Consider the following 7,322-nt stretch of genomic DNA (forward strand, 5'->3'; position numbering starts at 1 on the left):
AACATCTAAATCACTTGAATCGGTAATAATGTTGAGAATTGCAGATGGAAGACCACTCTGTTAAGCATAACAAATATATGGAATAGAAAAATGATTGATCTAATAAAGAGAAACTATGTTATAACATCAAAATAACTAGGACAAGTTTTTTAAGAATAGCATAATCAAAATACTCTTCGGATCAAAAGCAAGAAATTGAATCATTAACGCTTGTACCTTAGAAATTTGCATATGGGATACCAGTGCCTTTATGCCCTCTTTTACCATTTTTTTTATCACGCATTAGACGAGTTTCCTTAACTTCTCATTTTTCTAATAGTCAATTTTTCTTTTAGCATAAGTTCAAATAGTCTCAAAAGGTAGATGGATTATTTCTAATAGACTCTCGACTCAAGAAAAATAGTCCAAAGCAGTCTAGAAATGGAAGTACAAATAACATTTAAATAAGAGCTACTATTGTTTTAGGATGTTGGTGTCAAGATCAACTTGCACACACATCGACTATTTCGCTTAATACATGTTACGCCCACCAATGTAGATACTAGATAACTCTACCCCCAAGGTTTAGTCAAAAGGAGTGTACACGTTTGAATCCGAGATCTCATTGTTCTTGACTCACTTCATTGACCACTAGGCAACGAAGGGTGTGTTTCAACATTTGAACTCGAGATCTCATCTCCAGATTCGAAAAGGGACTGTGGGGGGGAGGGAGGGGAGATACTCAGTTGACCTGTTTATGGAACACTGGAGTATCAGTTAGTAGAGCAATGAAGCTGATTGATGAGTGTTTTGGTCACATTTTTATTTCTCTCAATGAGTTTCCAAAAGCAACTGGAAAAAATTGACAGTAGATTACCACGAGAACAACAACCGATAGAGATGGTTAGACAGATGGGAAGAGCATCCGGCAGACATGGAAGCCAGATGGGAAAAGAAGCCAGAAGGGATGGCAGAGACACGAGGGCAAGGGGAAGCTAAACCGGTAGATATCCCGAAGATAACCCCTACTTCAAGATTATCCTGTCTCACATCCCTCTAAATTACACATCCCTAATGAATTAATAATCAAGCATGGCGCCAATCTGGAGATATTGTGTTGCTTGAAGTCCCAAATGGCGTGGTATGTAAAGTAAAACTGCTAAAGTTTAGTGGCATGGCATGATTAAATGAAGGTTGGAACGAATTCAAGGAGTACTATTCAATTGCTTGTGATCACTTATTAATCTTCAGATACAAAGGAAATTTCCAGTTCTCTGTGTTTATATTTGACTTAAGTGCTTCTGATATATTTAAGGCTAGTTTATCTTTTACGTTCAGAGTTGCACTATCTTTTAGTATTTACGTTATGTACCCTGGAAATGTAAATATCTTTTTTATACAATCAATGCATTCTAATATACAACACCAAGTTAGTGACCAAAAAATAACATGAGATCTCTTTGTGCTCATCCTACTTCATTGACCACTAGATCATATCTTGGGTGACAAAAAAAATGTTACTTCACATTATTTCAAAAATTAATTTAGTCACTTTTCTCTTCTACACTTTTTCAACTTCCAATATAATTATCCATTCAAATCTTAGAAGTCAACCCACATTAATTAAAATGGTAAGGAGTGAAAGTGTGCATTATTATCTTAAACAATGAAAGGTGAAATCCACTCTGCCAAAACAAATTTACAGAGAGTAACTGATGCTTTAACACTTAACTAATAAAAAGAAATGCGTGAAAAGCAACAACTAAATGATCGCTTTCGTTGCTCATAAACATCATAAGAAGAACAATTTGAGGTAACAATTAAGTTAAAAGAGATTTCTCATATAGAAAACAAAAATAGAGAAACATACCTTTGAACACCCTTAACAATATTACTAGCTTTGCCACCGACAACTACATCCACAAGTCACAGTAAGTTAGTCTAGATTGAACTTAAGCAGGACAATATTGCAGGATATTACATACACAATACACAAGATTAGATACAAATAATACACTATATCTCATTATGAGATGATTACTTATCGTATTAAGCACAAAGATTAAATTTCCTTCTTTGCTTTCATTTTTTAAATAATGCACAATGTTGTCATTGCAACTTTGTTCAATACATCTTTTTAACTAGTGTAGACAAGAATATATAACTGAAAAGAAATGAAAAAATACAGCAGCGTAATGCAATATAACTACTTAAAAATATAAGCCCAACATTACATGAATCTGCGGGTATTTAATATGCTTAAAATCTGTTATGGACAACTATGTAAAAAACATATCAAAAGAAGCTCAATATATATATATATATATATATATATATATATATATATACCCCTTTGAGTCCTAGCTAGTGTGCTAAGTTAAATGCCCAACTTATAAATCAAATACAAGAACTAAAACACCTTCATACGTTATGAAAATCAGCTAATCTCTCAAAAAGTTCTCTCAAGTTTTTGATACCAAAGTAACGAACCATTCAAGAAGCTTATCGTGTTCCACGTTGTTTCTATGATAAATACAATCTCAATAAGAATATTTTTTTTTTAAATAGCGAATTTTGAAGAATCAAAATAGCATAGTATACAAGATCCATATGAAAGAACCAAATCGAACCAGAAAAATCACAACAAATCGAAGTCAATTCACTTGATATATATTATCAAAAATCAAAACCGAAGTACCAACCGAAGTTCTTAAAAAATCGAAAGGAAGAATCAAATGCCCACTCAAAAATTTACTATCAATTTGGAGAAGAAATTTCATCCTTCCACACCCAACTAAACTCTGTCTCTAACTCGTCTTCATTAAACCCCTATAATAGAAGAGTTACAACCATTATCGGGGGTAAAGGAGTGACTGTAACTAAGGAGTTATATGATTCCAATGATTTCAATACACAATTAAGAACTCTATTCACAAAAGACCATAAAAAATTCTTTGAATAATTACAAAACGCATCAGATAAAGAAATAGTCATTGAAAAGTAAATATTGCTTACCATTTCTTCTCTATTCAATAGCAAAAGGACCCAACAGACGAAGAGGAAGATGGTGCAACAGAGGGAAAGCTCAATATAGCGCAGAGAAAAATAAAACCTAGAAAGAGATGGGTTAACTGGAAGAGTGGGCTAAAAAATCGGAAAAGAAATAAAAAAGAAATTTAGAGCATTTTTTGGGCGGAAAGTTGAAAAATAAGCATTTATTCTAACATTTTATGCGACAATTAACTTACGTTGTTGGCAAAACAAAATTTATAGCCAACAATTCTGATTTGTTGTTGCTAACTCTATTTGTATTTAAAATTTATTATATTGCCCATAAATATGGCAACAAATAATTAAACATTTTGTAACAAAAAAAATTGTGATTAATATTTTTTATAATATAGCAACAATTAAATAGAATTGTTGCTATTTATTTAAATTTGCTAACATACTATTGATTGTTGCTAAAATGTTGTTGCAAATTTTTAAAATTTAATAGTTATCATTTTGACTATATAATATTGCAACAACATCAAAATATTTGCTAACAATAAAGTAGTCGTAGTTAAAAGTTTAATGATATAGCAACCATTTTATTAAGTTGTTGCCATTTATCGATTTTAGCCAACAATTTTACTGTTGTTGCTAAAAAATTGTTGCCAATTATATACTTTCTTGTAGTGTATGTTGATATGCATACATTATGAATTGAAGAGTTTATGAATCAATGATGCTTTTAGATAAAGTATCAAACATGTTTTATGCAATTAAATGCTTCTGATTGAGTGCTTCACATTATAAAAGATGATCATGATTTATATGCTTTAGATAAGTGTCTGAATGAATATTTTATGAAATCATGATTTAAAGGATCTATTCTTATGATTATGAAGTTTCTGAATGATTTGGTATTATGAGATTCTTACCATTCAAAAGCTTATGAATATGGTATGATTATGCATGTTTTTTGTTTACCTAGCACCGTGTGGACCTTGGAGTGAAGCCCACAAGCTAATAGAGGCATGAGACCTTTAGTAGCAATCCCTTTATCCCAAAATTATGTACCACCGCAGGACAATGAGAGTCACTTGTTAGTTGATGCATGACTCATTAACCTTTTTAGGCCTAAACTAGTGGATCCATCTAAGCTGAATTATGATTATGGTTTTTACCTTGGCAAGTAAGACACTCTTTTTTTAGTGTGGGAGTAGGACACTGAACTCCATGTTATAGCTCACATGATTTATGTAGGTTAATGATAATTCCTACAAAGATTTCTGACTTCTTCAAAAACTTATGCTATGCTTATGACTTAGAGAAGGATGCATGACCTTGTACTATCTTTTCAAAATCAGAACTTCATGTTATGTTTACTTGCATTATCATGTTTTTAGACTTATCATACTATCATGTTGTATTTATTGCATTTTTCCGATACACAGTACATTTCGAGTACTGACTGCATAATTTCTTGTGCCTATATTATTTTATAATATAGATTCTGGTGCATCTCATCAGGCTTGCGGTTAGTATGACTTCTATCATCCTTCACATGTATTGGTGAGTTCTCATGGTTCGAGGACATACCACTTATATTTTCATTATCTTAATTTTAGGATTTATTTTTGTCTCAGATGTTCAAGTGAGCTAAGGCTTATCAAAGGCTTGTTGTCAGTGATAGCACATTCCACTTGATGGTCTTTGTACTCTGATTTTGGTATCATATAGAGATTGTTATTTTAGACTTATATTTCGCTTTCATGTTTTTTTCAGTTATGTTGTTATCTTAGTGTCATGTTATGTCAAGTGGTTCGTTTAGGATCTCTCGGGATTCTATTCATCATGTCACGTCTAGGGGGCAGTCTTGAGTCGTGACAAACTTGATGTTCAAAGCATCAGGTTCAAGTGTCTTAGGATGGCTGACAAACCGCGTTTAGTAGAGTCTTGTTCATGAGTGTGAAGTGCGGCATGATTATGAATAGGAGACTACGAGTCATTTAAGAAACTTCACTTCTTTCATACTCTTAATTCATGCGATAAAGTTGAACTCTATGAAGTTTCTTCCTAACTCATGTTCAATGTGTTTCAGAATGATGCCTCCAAGAAGAGCTCCAGTGAGAAAGAACATGAATGTAGAACCTGAAGCTCCACAAGCTCTAGTTGATGCCTTGACCAAGCAAGTCACTCATGCCGAGTTTAGGACTATTTTTCAAGTGTTTGTCCAAGCCATGACTTCTGAAGCTAACCATAAGGTTGTAGCTTTCATGAACCCAAATGTGGGTACAATAGAGACTAGAGTCCAAGACTTGACTCGGATGAATCCTCTGAAATTTCATGGTTCAAAGGTGGATGAAGATGCATAAGAGTTTATGGAAGGGATTCAAAATATTATTCACCATTTTTTCTTTAATACTTTTTAAAATTATTTTACACTAATTAATTAAAATCCATTTTCTTAAATCAAAATTTAAAATGTGGACCCATTTTATCCCCCCTCTGCCGATTTCTTCCTTTTACATTCTTCTTCACCATTTCTGGTCCTAATTCACTGCTCATGATTTTTCCTCTTCACATTCAATTTTAAAAGAACTTTAGATATGAACAATTATAATACCACGTTATCTTCTTCGAATCCCTCCCTTCGAATATGGCTTGTGGGAGAATTTTTGAATTATAAATATTAAAAAAATCAAAATTGATCATTCAAAATTTGAGAAAATTTATATTTGTGAAATTGACATCAACAATAAGATGTTGGTGTTGGGTTTTGTGGATTACTATAGAGCTGGTGAAATTGAAGTAGTGGACAAAGTTGAAGATGAGCATGGAGGAAGATGTGATGCTTTAATGGAGAAGAAGCTACATTGGGAAAGACAACAAAATAAAGAGAAAAATTAAAAGTTTTTGTGGGCTAATTAGAAAATTCACATATTTTGAAAAAACGTTCATATATCAAGAAAACAATATTTAAAATATTAATTATATATTGTCCTATAAAAGATGTCATGTGTATGATTTTATAAATTTAGTTTATTCTAAAAACTTCTTCACGCGCTTTGAGAAGAGTGAATGCACTCACTCCACCACGTCACCCCTTAGGGTGGTATTTAATTCACTTGAAATTTGTTAAGAGGGATATTTAAAAGCTTGTATAGTTAAAGTGTTAAAGTAAGTTTTGTTGTCAAGTTCATGTGGGATTTGATCTATTTTCTCTAATTAGATACATTTGTATATTTTGTCAAACACATGTATACTTGATCAGATATATTGATAAAAACTAGATATTTAAGTTATATACTTGTAGATTGAGAAATCATCTTCCAAAAAAGAAAAATTGGAGCATCAAAAATCTTTTCTCATAGATGCATATAATTTTAATTCAATGATATGTTAACATTATGAGTGAACACTTAATCAAATACATGTGTATATTCTTTTAGATACATGTACACCTAATCAAATACATTGATAAAAGCTAGAAATATATAATCTTAACTCAAAAACTCTTGATTGAAGAAGCTTTAGCTATCAAAGTGATTAAAAAAAAACCTTAAATCTAGATAATTATCTAGAATTAGAAGTAACTATTAATTGAAAAGCTATTTTTAAGAAAATCATAGACATGACTGAAATAACAGTTGAATTAGTTACAAACCTCAAGAATTTGACTTTTAGTGCTCCATTCTATTTTAGAATGGGTTAACCAAAGAAGATCGTGTGAGGGAGAATGAAGAGAGAGAATTGGATGATGAAAATAGGAGTCGAGAGGGGAGAATGATGAGAGAGAGAGTGATATGATTTGAAGTGAATAAATTAGGGAAATCTATTTTAGACTATTTTTAAGGAGTGAGATAACACCCCGAAATTTTTTTGAGCTTAGAATCGATCCATTCTTCGTTGTGAGTAAGAATTTACCGAGGAATTTAAATTTTCGTAAGTGTTAATAAGGTCACTAGAGAAAATTCATTCAAGTCATTCCTAAGTTCCTTTAAGTTTTGCGGCAACTTCAAACGACCATAACTTTCAGTACAAGTTGAGTTAGATGGCTCATAAGATATCAAATGAAAGGTCATTGAATCTTCTTTCCAGCACCACTGAATTTGCAAAATTTTGAGCTCATATGAGGGAGATATGCCCGTTTGAAGTCTGTCTGTCCAGTTAAGGAAAGTTACCCAAATGTGAGGGGTATTTTGGTCTTTTTCATACCCCATCAGATTTAAAATGCTTTTAGTAAGGTTTTAGGGGTCTAAAATGATTTGGTTCAGTTTTACAATCCTAATTTACGCTTAGGGTTTTAAAAGAGAGTTCAAGAAGAGAAAAAGGGAGAAAAGAGGGAAGGTTCA

At 32.2% G+C, this 7,322-nt stretch overlaps 1 pseudogene; it reads left to right on the forward strand.

The window, feature by feature from the left end:
* The first annotated feature begins 813 nt into the window (after positions 1 to 813).
* LOC125809280 (uncharacterized) lies at positions 814 to 5,342 on the forward strand (annotated as a pseudogene).
* The last annotated feature ends 1,980 nt before the right edge of the window (positions 5,343 to 7,322 follow it).

This window comes from Solanum verrucosum, unplaced genomic scaffold (genome assembly GCF_900185275.1).
Source record: "Solanum verrucosum unplaced genomic scaffold, falcon-dt-bn FXZP01000062.1, whole genome shotgun sequence".
In the NCBI taxonomy this organism is placed as follows: Eukaryota; Viridiplantae; Streptophyta; class Magnoliopsida; order Solanales; family Solanaceae; genus Solanum; species Solanum verrucosum.